Raw genomic sequence first — 14,455 nt, forward strand, 5'->3', positions numbered from 1 at the left:
GCTTTCCTTGGCCCCCTCCAACCAGTGTCTCCTCTAAGGCAAGCTTTATTGCAAGTAGCTCTCTGTTACCGATGTCGTAATTCATCTCCGCCGGGGATAATTTCTTGGAGAAGAAGGCACATGGATGGAGACGAGGTGGCTTCCCCTGCTGCTAAGATAATACCGCTCCTACTCCGGTGGTCGAGGCATCTACTTCAACAATGAATGGTTTATTGGGATCTGGGTGGATTAGGAGCGGCGCATTGGTAAAGAAATCCTTGAGGTTTTGGAAAGCTTGATTGGCGGATGGTGTCCAGGACAGAGACTTGGGCTTATTTCTGAGGAGATTGGTTAATGGCGAGGTGATGGAGCTGTAGTTGTGAATGAACCGGCGGTAGAAGTCTGAAAATCCAAGGAAATGCTGAAGCTCTTTGATGGTTGACGGGATGGGCCAGTTTCTGACAGCTTCTACCTTCCTCTCGTCCATCTGGATGCCGTGTTCACTAATGTTGTAGCCGAGAAATTGGGTGGTGGACTGGTGGAACGAACATTTCTCGGCTTTGAGGAAGAGCTGGTGTTCACAGAGGCGTTGAAGGACCTCCGCAATGTGGTGGCGGTGTTCGGCCAGGCTCCGGGAATATCAGAATGTCATCGATGTAGACGATTACCGTACGATGGAGAAATTCCCGGAGCACCTCATGCATGAAATCCTGGAATACGGAGGGGGCATTTACCAGGCCGTAAGGCATCACCAAGTACTCATAGTGTCCTGTTGGGGTCGCAAAGGCAGTTTTCCACTCGTCCCCCTCACGTATCCGGACGAGGTTGTAAGCGCTGCGGAGGTCCAGCTTAGTGAACACGGTTGCTCCACGAAGTTGTTCCAGGGCTGCTGGGACGAGAGGAAGTGGATCGCGGAACTTAACAGTAATCTTGTTGAGGGCACGGTAATCGATGCAGGGCCTCAAGCCTCCGTCCTTCTTCGCCACAAAGAAGAAACTCGAAGCAGCAGGGGAGGTGGAAGGGCGGATGTAACCTTGTTGGATGGCTTCGTCCACGTACTCCTCCATGACCTTCTGTTCAGGAAGAAATAGTGGGTAGATTTTACCATGGGGCACTGGCGCATCCGGAAGGAGGTTAATGGCACAGTCCCATGGCCGGTGTGGTGGCAACGATGAAGCCCATTTGGGACAGAAGACATCACTAAAGGGGGCGTAACAGGTCGGGATGTCGATAGACTGCTGTTTCAGAGGACTCTCGATGGAAGTGGTGTTGACTGGAATCGGTATTACTGGTTGAGGAAGGTGTGGGAAGCATCCGGGAAAGCAGCTATCGCCCCACTTTAGGATTTCTCCCGTTGCCCAGGAGAGAATGGGATTGTGTTGCACGAACCACGGACGCCCTAGGATGATACCAGTGGTGGAATTCTCCAGAACCAGTAGTGTGATGGATTCAGAGTGGAGGAGTCCAACTTGCATGTGGAGAGGGCCTACGGAGAAACGTACGTTCTTCTTGTTGAGAGGCTTGCCTATTATCGAGTGTACCTGGTAGTGGGTTTCAATGGGGCTTTTCTGGAGGTTGAGCTGGCGGCAGAGGGAGTCAGATATGAAGTTTTCTGCTGAACTGGAGTCGAGGAGGGCGCGTACTGGAATGGAAGTGTAGGAGGTAGAAAAGACGACTTCAGTGGTGAGTGGTTTTATATTGACCAAGGAGGAATGGATAACACTCACCATGGGTCGTGGTGGATGGATGGGACACGCTGATATAATGTGTCCACCAGCGCCACAGTACAGGCACAGACCCTGAGCCAGTCTCCTCTGCCGCTCCGTGAGTGTCAGGCGAGTATTATCCACTTGCATGGGGACTGGTTCTGGAGTGCTGGTATCCTCTGGTTGGCGGCGTGGGAAAGGTGATAGCTGGCCATGTAGATCTTCCATACAGGGCTGCATACGACGATCGGTGCGGATGGCGAGTTGCATAAACCGTTCAATACCCATAGAATCATCATATGCAGTGAGATGCAGTCGTAGACGAGGATTAAGTCCCTGCCGATAGGTGGTGAGGAGCGAGCACTCGTTCCATCCGCTGGCGGCCGCTAAAGTCACCATCTGGGATTCCAAAAACTTCACGAAAGTAAGTGGTGAAATTATTCAGAGTCTGTGTAGCGGTGACATTTTGGTTCCAAGAAGAAGAAGCACACACCAGCGTTAGGGAGAGAGGAGATGAAATACTGGCACGGCGAAGGAGACGAGGAGGAAGACGAATCTGGAAGACACAGGAGGCTCGGGAACACGGACTGGAAGACGGAGATACTTTGACGAAATAACTTCTGCGGTAAGCGATGAAGCTTGGGTAGTCTTTACTCATGTACAAGACCAGACAAAGTGCCAGAGTGAAGTGTGTGCTTATAAGTGCTTGAGGTGATGGCGTGCAGGTGCTGGTGATTAATATTCAGGTGATAGTGATCTCAGTGATTGGGTAGTGGTGGAGCCTGGCTGATCCCTGACAGGCAGCAGAGTTTCCAGACGGATTCCATTAAATTAAAGCAAATAACCATTTCACAAAATGACATGCAAAAAACTTAGACAGTCAAAATAAATTAAATTACAGTATAATCATTTATTAAACTGTGGAAAAACTGATAAATTATGTCAAATTACATAGAAAATAGCTAACTTTCAGGCTGCATTTTTTTTTAGTTGTGTACAACAACCTGTGACAGACATATTCTCATAATATCAAATTTTACTTCTCAAGCAAATATTAGCAAGCAATGAGTTTTTCTTTAATGAAAAAAAGGCCCAAAAATGCAAATTCGTTTTTGCATTACATTGTGCGTTATAAAGCTGATATCATTTTAATTTATCTCTAGCTTTATTTCAACAATCCCTTGATGTTTATAATAATCTTATAGTCAAAACATTGATTCAAAATAAACACTTTAATGTGATTATGCACCCAAAACAATTTATTTATGCAATTCAAAATAATGAAAACACTAAGGTGTCTTACCCGGTGATACGCAGTGAGCAAGCACTTTTCTTTATGATGTTGAGGCATTTTTTTAAAATACTAAAATACAAAAAAATGAATAAAACAGGTTCCATTAAAAATGCTGACACTCCCTTATTTTGAAAGTTTGACCCTCATTTCATTTTTAGAAAGCCATCTTCCACACATTATTCTCTCTGTTGTCCTCATTCACAATCCCTCTGATCCCAGCACAGTGCTTATGAAACATAATCATGGGTTCCTGAAAAATTGTAGATAAGAAGTGGTTTCTGCAAATCTGCACTCTGGATATGAGGGGTGCACAAACGAGGATTGTGTGTACGTGGTTTTACACAGAACTGCTATTGCTATTTACAAGGGAAGACCTCCTTACCCTTGGCAATTCTTTGACGTCTTTCAATTTCTGCACCTGTGGCCCACACAGATGTATGCTCAGGCAAGGTTAAGTACAGGTTAAGCATGTACCACTCTGAGGAAGAATTGGAAAAAATGTCATCTTACAGTGAGTATGTGTGTTTGAAGCTCCATTCATGAAGCATGTCGAGGAAAAGGTTTGCTTTGAAACAATATATTGTGAAAAGTAAGCTACAATGGGACTAAATGCATACCTTTAAGTAAACTGCTTTCCTCAGGAGTTAAACTACTCCTATAGTGTGTGATCGCAGGGATACATACATATATACATGCATACATACATCAAAAAATAAATCAACTTAATTATTTAACTTTGATGGAGCATTTGTAACAAGTAACGTGGTGTGTTTCAGAGAGGCTGGGAGCATGATCCAAGTGCAGGATAAGCATTTATTTATTTTAACAAACAAAGCAAGATCAGGATGCACTGGGAAATGTAGACAAAAACAGAGTAAATCCAAATAAAAAAAACAACAGGGAAAGGCCAGCAAAAAAACATAAGTGACAGCAATGCACACAACACATCCACAATGGACAACACCAGACACTGAACAAACGGAAACACAAGAGGCTAAATAGGAACATGTGAGGGTAATCAATCACTATGGAAACAAACAAGGGTAACTATAGAAACAAAGTAAAACAGGAACTAAACACAGGACGTGAACACTGGAAACAGAAAATACACTTCAAACTAAAAGTCCAAATAGCAAAAACAAGAAACCCAAAACCAGGGAACATTATAACAGCAGAACATTGGCTAATTGGAAATCTACCTAAATTCTTGCAGAACTCCAAAAACATGTACAATTCACTGCAGTTTTCAGCTGAAATGAATACAGTATAACACAAATAACTCATATTTCTTTTCACACAAATTATGATTATGGGGTCAGATTATCAATTAATAAAGATGTATTTTTGCGTGGTTACTTGCACATTATAACATCAAAATGCTTTTACCATAGTATTTAATTTGTAAACTAATACATTTTGATGTTTGCATCATAGCTACATATGTTTGGCTTTTCTGACATTGCTCACCTGGTACAGCACTGTACTTGTGAATCTGAGCGCATTCAGTGAAACGTAAATCACACTAAAAAAGATCAAAGACTTGAAGATGCAAGAACAAAATGGTGTGGTTGCTTCAGAAAAAGCGTTTTTATTTCACTTTTACTTTTTTAACACCATCGGTTAGGTATAGAGTAGGGTTCAGTGAAGGTTGGTACATTATTTTCAAACGCGATCGAGCATTAACCTTTTAGTGCCTCTCACCAGATATTTCATTTCCAAACTGTTGCTCTACATACATCAACCAACATAATAAAACATTGGCATATTCACATTCATCAATTTTGAATAAAACTGAACACGCTTTTAGGACCACTCACTGGACATTTAGCTTTGAAAGTGTCACAAAATGTTCAATAAGCAACATATATCACAACACAGGCATGATTTAGTTCAAAATAACGTCATGCTGGTTTGTTCTTTAATTTTTATTGAAGTATATCGAGGCATTCAGTGTATCACTATACCTGAGAGAAGTAGAGGCACTTTGTCTGGGTTAGGGATTTAAATGTTAATGATAGTCTGGGAGAGTTCCCAGAAAACAAACAGAGACGTGGAATAAAAGAGAGCTGATGTAAGAAGAACCTCTGCTTTCTATAATCCACATTACTGTAGTCCCTTCAGTCACACTTAAAACCATATATAATTGTAAACACATTGCATCACACACACACACGCACACACACACATACACACGCACGCACGCACGCACACACACACACACACAGAATCAAATTAATCTCTTCTGGCAGCGCTTTCTTTCGTATAGTAGGTAAAAAATAATCAAATGTTTTACCTATACGATTTTTAATCTTATGTAATTAGGAGTACTCAAAACAATGCTCAAAACAATCCTACTGTACCACCATCTTTTATATTTTAATATTCACTGATTTATTGTGTTTGCAAATAACTGTGAAGTGATTATTATTAAAAATGTAATTATTATAAAAATGAACATACTATAAATACTCAACGCATTCTCATCCTTGGGCGTCATATACTGACGCTTTTGACATTTCGTCGACATCGAACGCACATGGCACCCTTTAGCGTCAATATGACGCACAGAGCTTTGTTCGGTTATGGGTAGGTTTAGGTCAAGTGTAGGGTTAGTGTTAGACCACTAGGAGGCGCCTTCTGGCCCATTTCTATCTGCGTCTCATATTGACGCTAAAGGGTGCCATGTGCGTTCGATGTCGACGAAATGTCAAGAGCGTCAATATATGACGCCCTAGGATGAGAACGGTCTGAAATACTATAAAAATTAATACTTTATAAAGTGATTATTTGAAAATATAAAAGAAGGAAAAGAAAAAAGAAAGAATATATATATATATATATATATATATATATATATATATATATATATAAACAGTTTAATTTCATAGTTCTATACTCTAATGTAACTACTTGCTTTGTTTACTGTCTCTCCCTGTAATTATTATTTTATTTTATTTTTTCTCCAAAGTAACTTATGGTACAATAATTACAATTTTAATTGAAATAAATTACAATTTAAGAACACTAATTTTCCACTTTAATAATTGTAATACAGCTTCTACTGCAATCAGCTCTTTTCCTGGGTATTGGTCAGACTGTGCGAGACCAATTATTTCTTAACACTACTGGCTATTTTGCAATAATAATCTTTTTTTATTATTATTATTGTTTATTTTTAGTTAACCATTAATGCATTGATTGTCTGGTTTAGATTTTAGATGATCTGAATCTGATTAACCAAAGATTATGGTGTGGGAAACAGGCAGATAAATAGAGAAATGCGAGCCTGGCAGTGTTCTGTCCCAAGCAGTCACAGGTTAGTTGCATGTTTAAAGCCCACTTGTTATTGCAGATGTAATTGCAATGCTTATGTTATATTGCAACAGTAACGCGAGATTTCTAGGTCACATGTTGGCAAAGCTTTACTTAGGATTCATGCTTTTCTACTGGGAGAACAGAAGAGGAAAGACAATAGGACAATCTAGAGCAGCTTAAGGGGAGAGTTATCAGGGGAGAAACCAATGCACACATGAATGCTCTCATTCTGCCCAAAGGGTGGCCCTCAAACTGAAGTTTCAGAAAACCCAGAGCAAGCTTTAGAGCCTTTTCGGCTGCAGCCTTTCTGAGGGTGCTGTTCAGGCCCAGCAAGTCAGAATAATGACCTGGCCTTGATGCTGGGGACCATAGGGCATCTTGGGACAGGAAGTTGGTGGGGCAAATAGAATAAGGATATGAAAGCAGGAGCTGTCAAGAGAGAGAGAAAGAGAGAGACAATGTTCTTATGAGCGGTTTAGTCACTCGGACATCTGTGTGATTTTCATGTGACTCTAAATACTTTTTTTTTCAATGACATCGCTTCTGTTAACTAAAATAAGACTTAAGTCTTTTAATTGTAATTTAAATGGTTATCAATATCACAATCTCAGCACTTCATTGAGTTTAATACTCACATTTTCACAGATGTTTCTTGTTAACATGTTATGACTGATTTAACACATTGCTCATATAATTACAAATTGATCAAATCAACTCATATGGATTCAGAAGAAAGTTGCACTCTCTGCTCTATTGTGTTCTTTGTACTGCCTGAATTTCCAATGACTACTAAATTAAATTAATTGCATATATGATATCCTTCTCGTTGGCCTCAAATTCAAAACAGTAAAACAAAAAGCTGGCAATGGTCTTGGCAAAAATCAAGACCATCTTGCCAACATATTGACACAGACACCCGATTCCTCAAACCTTTTATCTACACTGGTCTTAATTTAATGTGTTTTGCACATTCAATATCTGTTTGAAACACAAACATTATTTGCCATATGAGGCGAAGAGAGCGTTCTGTCACTGCATCATCAAGATCCGAATGAATGAGGGCTTCCTGTCATTCCAGTAAGTGAGAAAATTCTAACTGTTTAATTAAATACACTTTCAGAGGTGCTAGCATTAATACATACTTTCCCAATCGATCGCATTACAATTAGACATTGATCTGACAGTAGAGTGTTTGTCCGTGTGTCTGGATTACTGACACAGAAAGAGCTAAAACACACAACTGTATTGCACTGACCATTATGCAGTTAAATTGCAAACCACATCTACTGAAGAGATATACTGGGACACTGGTTTTGTAATGTAGTAATGGAAAGAAGCTCTTTGTTTTTACATTTTAAACATTTATGGCCAACATCAATCAGGAAAGGGTATTGGTTATATTTACATACAGTTGTATAACATGTTGTATCCTCTACTCTTATCTTCTTCACCAGACTGCATACATTGCTGATTCTATCTTACACCAAACCATGCACATTCAGTCACTTAATGTTCCGATTCTTGGAAGATTTGATGTCTTTTTGTCCAGCCATCAGATCCTCATCAAGTTAGATACACACTTTTATATTAATGCAGACATTTGTGAGTACAGAAAGGCTTGCAAATCAAGTTTTTATAGTCATCTGAAAGCTAAACCTTGCACATATTCATTTATTTATATAGCTAGATCACTGCCATCAGTCGGTGCATTATAAATCCCCATCTCATCAACAGGCAATCTGCTAATGCATACACAAGATCAATTTCTGCCAAGTCAGGCGGACACACTGAGCAAATCTCTGCCCTGCTCCCCATAAGCACACATGCATACACTCACACACATAAATACACTGAAATAAAAAAAATAAAAAAAGAGAGGGAGATGCATGAAAAGACAAGACATGAAAAGCCTTGGATATTCCTTACACAGCATGTTGGCTGACAAATAGCCCCTGCTAGAGCTGTGCGCACACATTTGCGTTGACTTATTGATTAACTTATTGTTACTTACTTGTGTCCTTGTGTTCATTTACACGGTTGTGGGAGACTCAAACATTGCGCGCTGGCCTCTATAAGCTTTCACTGAGGGAATTTTTACAAGGCCAGAGGGGATGTCTGCGGCAGCTGTTGATAGGATACGCTGTTACCATCTCACATGCCACTCAGGGCATTGCGAGTAGCAACAAACATTGATCCGAGGGAAAAGAAGATCATTTGAGGGATGGCACAGCTCCAGCTCCGAGAAGTGAGTTCAGCAGCCAGTTTTGCTAGAAGCTGTCCCACCGTTCCCACACGCACGCTACATAATGAGAGGACCTTTTGATTACAGTCAAGCTGAATGATGGAGGAGAGAGCATGAAACAAAACTCAAATTAATTGCACAAGTTTCCTCAGGTCATTTTCACGTGATTTGGATGACTGTTACAGTCTGTGCTTACTTGTTTTGAATAAACATGGCATTCTCTGCCATCTGGGGTGCCAAGAGTAATTTTCTGTACTGAATGAATTATGACATGAATTGCATTTAGTACACAGAAAGTAAAAAAAAAAAAAAACAAACAAAAAAAACATTTGCATTTTGTCATATATATGTTATTCCATTTCTGTCAGGACCACTATCGTCAAATATGACTGACAGTTAGGATTGGCGGTATGGTTCTGTTCTGGGCAATGACCCCCCTTGAACCAACATGAATGTATTTCAGATATCATTAATTCAAGATTTTAAAGTACAGCATAATTAGAGAATTTATTCTGATTCAAGGGGAATCAGAATGCCAAATCCTGACTGGACGAGACGAGGAGCTGGGGATGGAGGAGGGTAATTAGCTTCTGAGGATCGCAATAGCTGCTGATAATACTGAAGGAGCTTATATATGAATTTAGTAATAGTCGTCGTATTCCTATAGATGGACATGTATCAGCTGAGAGTCAGCTGATGCGAGCTTGACTAACGTGACCTGACAGAACTGACGCTACACGTAATTTTGTGCACACAGTGATTAATCTATTTTTTTTCCATTTCAGATGAATGAGATGTGTATTTAGTCCCCAAAAGGTATTGTCTGCATCACAAAATGTAACACTATCGTAACACGTTACTCGTTAAATTTACACCAAAATAACATTAGTTAGCTTCAGTTTATTTACCAATGAACACAACTCAAAACCAGTCCCTTATCAATTTGTGTTTGTGTAAAATTAGAGTATATTTATAAGGTTAGTTCACTCAAAAGTGAAAATTCTGTCATTATATACTATTAAGTTGTTCCAGACATGCTTCTGTGGAACACAAAATAAGATATTTTGAAAAATGCCTTTTATATGAAACAGCAGTAAACAATAGACTTAGCTCTGAGTGCAATGCGGTCTATAATTACCACAAGCACATACTCAACCCTCTAAGTCAATACATACAAGGGTCAGAATCCTGTCAATCACACGAGCACAACTGAGAATTAATCAAACATAAAGTGATATATCACACTCATTAATCACTCTGCCTCTCTTGGCCGCGTCTCCCTCAAAGAAAATGACTTCCCTTATCTCAGAATGAAGTGTTGCCACAATGAGATTTGCTTGTATAATCCTTGAGACGGAGCGCGAAGGAGCCCTTAATGAGGCAGGGTGGCGGGCACCAGTGCTCTGAAGGCGGTGTGAAGAGCTCTCAAGGAAGAAAAACGGAGTGGAATGTGATAGGAGTGAGCACTGAAGCAAGGCTGCTAGGTTCAGTTCAGTGCGCTGGAAGTGTCATTTGACTGAGACAGTATTGAAAGGGGACTCAAGAGGAGTTTTATTATGGATACAATGAGAGGAGGTGGATCAGCTCGGCTTGGCGCGTACACCGCACACGTCATTATAACCAAACCGTCAACCTGTCATTACAGCAAGGTGGTTTAGTTTGTCGTTAGTGTTCAGATCGTTTTTTAGCTGTGGATCGTTACTATTGTACTTATATACTGTACTAATAGACAACATTTAGTCTGTGGTGACATTGCGATAATGATTTAATAACGTCAGTTTCTGGAGCTCTTGATTTTAGAGAAAATTCACTTATAAATGAAAATTCTGTCATCATTTACACTCCCTCATTTCGTTCTCAACCTTCCTTTCTTTCTTCCGTGGAACATAAAAGAAGATATTTTAAAAAACTTCTCATTTTTTGATTTTTATGAAAAAGCGGTAAATGTAGTAATAACATGGTAATAACATGGTTATTACTCATTTAGTTATTCATGAGATACAACATGTTTTTGTTGAAAAAGTTATGCCTGTTTCATAAATTTACATTCTACCGGGGCTAAACTGAACTGGAATAAAAAAATAAAAAATAAAAAAAAAATAGTGTGCAGTGTTCTATTATAAGGAAAAGAGAGTTAAACAAGTTTTAAAAGACAAAAGGGTGAGTAAATGACATAATGCATTTTGTTTTCATTTTTTTTTAAGATAAACAGTAGTTCATAAGACAGTTCTTGTTTTGTTTTGTGATTTACTTATGGTAATCTATTTGAAATGGTTAAGTGTATAGTTTCTGAGTTAGAACGTGCTTTTTGGCAAAGACATCAGTTTAGACAAGTGTATTCCATTAAATACCATTCTAATTGTTCTCCTTCGTCTTCGTGCCTGTTTCCACTACACGTTATGTTACAGTGTGCATATGGTTCATTATTATTAGATGCTAATATAACAGTGACCACTGGCAGATAACAGGCCACATTTAAAGGCACAATATGTAACTTTTTTGCTTTAAAAATAGCAAAAATCACTATATCTATGTTATATATATTTTTTTGTTGTGTACTTACATTATCCCGACTGTTTCCAACAACTTTCAAACCAGGAGAAATTTGTAATTTAATTTGGAGACACATCCCGTTTCTTTATTTCCGTTTTGTCGCCGTCAATGGCGTCATATCCACGTTGTCCCTGGTTTCCGCTCGTGCTGCCATGGCAACCAGAGCTATGAACCAGAGCCGTCTGATAGTAACCAAAGCGACAGACGCAGACAACTGTGTAGTTCGCAATGTCTATTTGCACACTGTTGTTGTTTCATTCAAACATTATGGACCATGACAAGCAGACTTTGGATAAAAAAGGAGAACTAAAACAAGAATCAATATCAGCGCGGTGTTTTCGAGATGCCTAGAGCTCCCATAGACAGTATATAAACGAGAGCTCCACGTCCGAGACTTCGACCGCTTCTACATGTACTTTATTAAACAGGTGAGCACATTTACATAAAACTAATCAATGTTATATAGTTCAACAATGATAAAATGTCAGAATATGATCTGTATGTTATTCTAATGTTGATCTAGTTTACTGCTAGTCTCATACAGACAAACTAACACATAAATTTCAACACATTCAAATGCAGTTTAGTGTGATAGTGTAATGTTAGACCAAGTGAAACAGCGCTGCGTTACCTCACAAGTTTAACCCTTGTATGGTGTTCGGGTCTGTTGGACCCGTTTTCATTTTTTATCAAAAGAAAAATGATACAATTAATTATTTTTTCAAACTGAGACTCATTGGCCTTGGCTCATTTTCTGTGAGGAATATATATCAGAACACATTTTCAATGAAAACACACTGTACACCCCCCCCCCTACACATTTATATTACACACAGGATGTTCGGGTCCACTGGACCCGGGGCTAATAAACGTGTGGAAATTGTAGGTCCTGTGTACCTTTACTCTGTCCTCCTCCTGTCAGGGCCTGCTGTTAGTGTGTGTATGTTCTTGTATATGGTTTATGAGGACACAAATGTGTATAATGACATGGGTATTACAACGTAAACATGGTTTATGACGACATCTGTGTCCTCATACTAAAACATACTAAATGGTCCCAGCCAGCAATGACATGTGGGGCCCAGATGAGGGCTTCATGGGCGGCAAATGTGGGCCCCATTATGGGCTTGCACCCGGGATCCACATTGGGGCAAGCCGTGGAAGCCCAGACATACTAAAAGTGGGACCTGTAAGGGTACTGCATGGGTCTTAATTGGGCAATTCATGTCAGACCCATTTGGGCCCCACCTGCCCAAATGGGTCTAAAGTGGGCTTGCACCCGGGATCCAACCATGGCTACCCAGATGGGCTTTAAATGGGCTCTGTAAGAGTTTTATGTGGGTCCTAACTGGGCAATTCATGCCAGACCCATTGGGGCCCCACCTACCCAAAGGGGTTTAAAGTGGGTTTGCACCCAGGATCCAGCCATGGATGCCCAGATGGGCTTTAAAAGGGATCTATAAGGGTGTTATGTGGGATCTTAACCGGGCAATTCATGACAGACCCATTTGGGCCCCACCTGCTTAAAGGGCGTTTAAAATGGGCTTGCATCCGGGATCCACACGGGGGCCAGCCGTGGATGCCCAGATGGGTTTTAAGTGGGACCTGTAAGGGTCTTATATGGGTCTTAACTGGTTAATTCATGTCAGACCCATTTGGGCCCCACCTGCCTAAAGGGGTTTAAAGTGGGCTTGCACCAGGATTCAACCGTGAATGCCCCTATGGGCTTAAAGTGGGCTCTGTAAGGATCTTATGTGGGTCCTAACTGGGCAATTCATGCAAGGCCTATCTAAGCCCAACCATGCCAAGTGGTTTAAGGAAACAATCTAAGAAAAACTAAAAATGAGGAATGAATATAAGTCCAAGATAAATACAAGACACTTGACGCTTTGAACTGCAAGAAATATATTGTTAAATTGAACAACAAAAATGATCTTTAAAAAACAATTTAAATGTCACAATGTAACGGGTACCGTAGCAACGGCACCGTGGATAACAGATTAATTCCTGTAAAACAGGAGAGAAACGAGGAGACAGTGTTATCAGTTTCGAGCTCTCTGCAGTAATTTAATTTATGAATTTTCTTCAGCAATCACATCTCTATTGTTAAGTATCATTGTATGTTTCACATATTACATGTTCAGTGTCTTTTTAACATTACAATGAATTTTCAGTGTCCATGTCAATGCAAAATCCATATTAAAATAAACCTCTTTCCACCAAATGCATGTTCACTTACTCTTCATGCTTGTATTTTATACTATTTATCAAAATGAAATGTAAAGACAATGGTAATATTCACCAGCTTTTTTTTAGATACTTAGAATCTTCCATTCACAGTATTTTATCAGTATCATGTTAATACAGTACTGCAAAATCATGCTCAGAACTCATAAAGTGCTTAAAGTGTAACTTTTAACCTCGTTTTAAACTGTAAACATTTTTGTATAAACTCATTGAGCAAAAAAACATTTCCAACAGATGGTGGGAAACTGACATACAGTGAGCTAAACATATCTGTTAACATTACAAGCTCAAAAAAATATCTTCATGTACATATATATACACGGGGAAAGTGTGTGTTGAGCTGACTTGATCTCTAGTAATGTCTCTCGACCGTTACTCTGTAGGACTTTGCCCTCTCGTTTCAACTCATTTCAAACTAAATCAAAAACAGACCCTAACGAAGCTCATTTCACTAAAAACAGTTCACTCATATCTCACATACATTTCAGCATAGATAAATGCTACTTCTGAGGTGTTTTTATACAATTACCCACCTGTAAAACAGGAGAGAAACGAGGAGACAGTGTTATCAGTTTCGAGCTCTCTGCAGTAATGAAAAACCCGCGCAACTCACGCAGCTACAGTAACTCGTCACTCTACACTGCCCCTACTGGCCTGGAGCAAACACTACACAATTCACTTTAAGTCAGGAAAATTCACATTAAAAATAAAACAATTGGGATACTTGTTTAAAAAAAAAAAAAAAAATACAATCACTTGTTTCAAATAAAAGACAATAATTGTGAATATTCTTAAAACACAAATACAACACTTTTGTGGTCGTCACAACAACATACCGGTAAACAAATCAAAAATATATTTTAATTAAAAAAAAATCTCTGAAAAAAAACATCTCTCCAAAAAATACATTAATACAAAATTATTACATCGAACAACAAACATAATCTTTAAAAAACAATTTAAATGTCACAACATACTGGTAAATAAATCAAAAATATATTTTTATATATATTATCCCAGTTCAAACCCATGCCCACTTTGCCCATAAATGTACCATGCAGGACCCATATATGTGTTCCCAGTTCAAACCCATGGCCACTTTGCCCATAAATGTACCAT

This window comes from Abramis brama (genome assembly GCF_963993115.1).
Source record: "Abramis brama genome assembly, chromosome: 3".
Lineage (NCBI taxonomy): Eukaryota > Metazoa > Chordata > Actinopteri > Cypriniformes > Leuciscidae > Abramis > Abramis brama.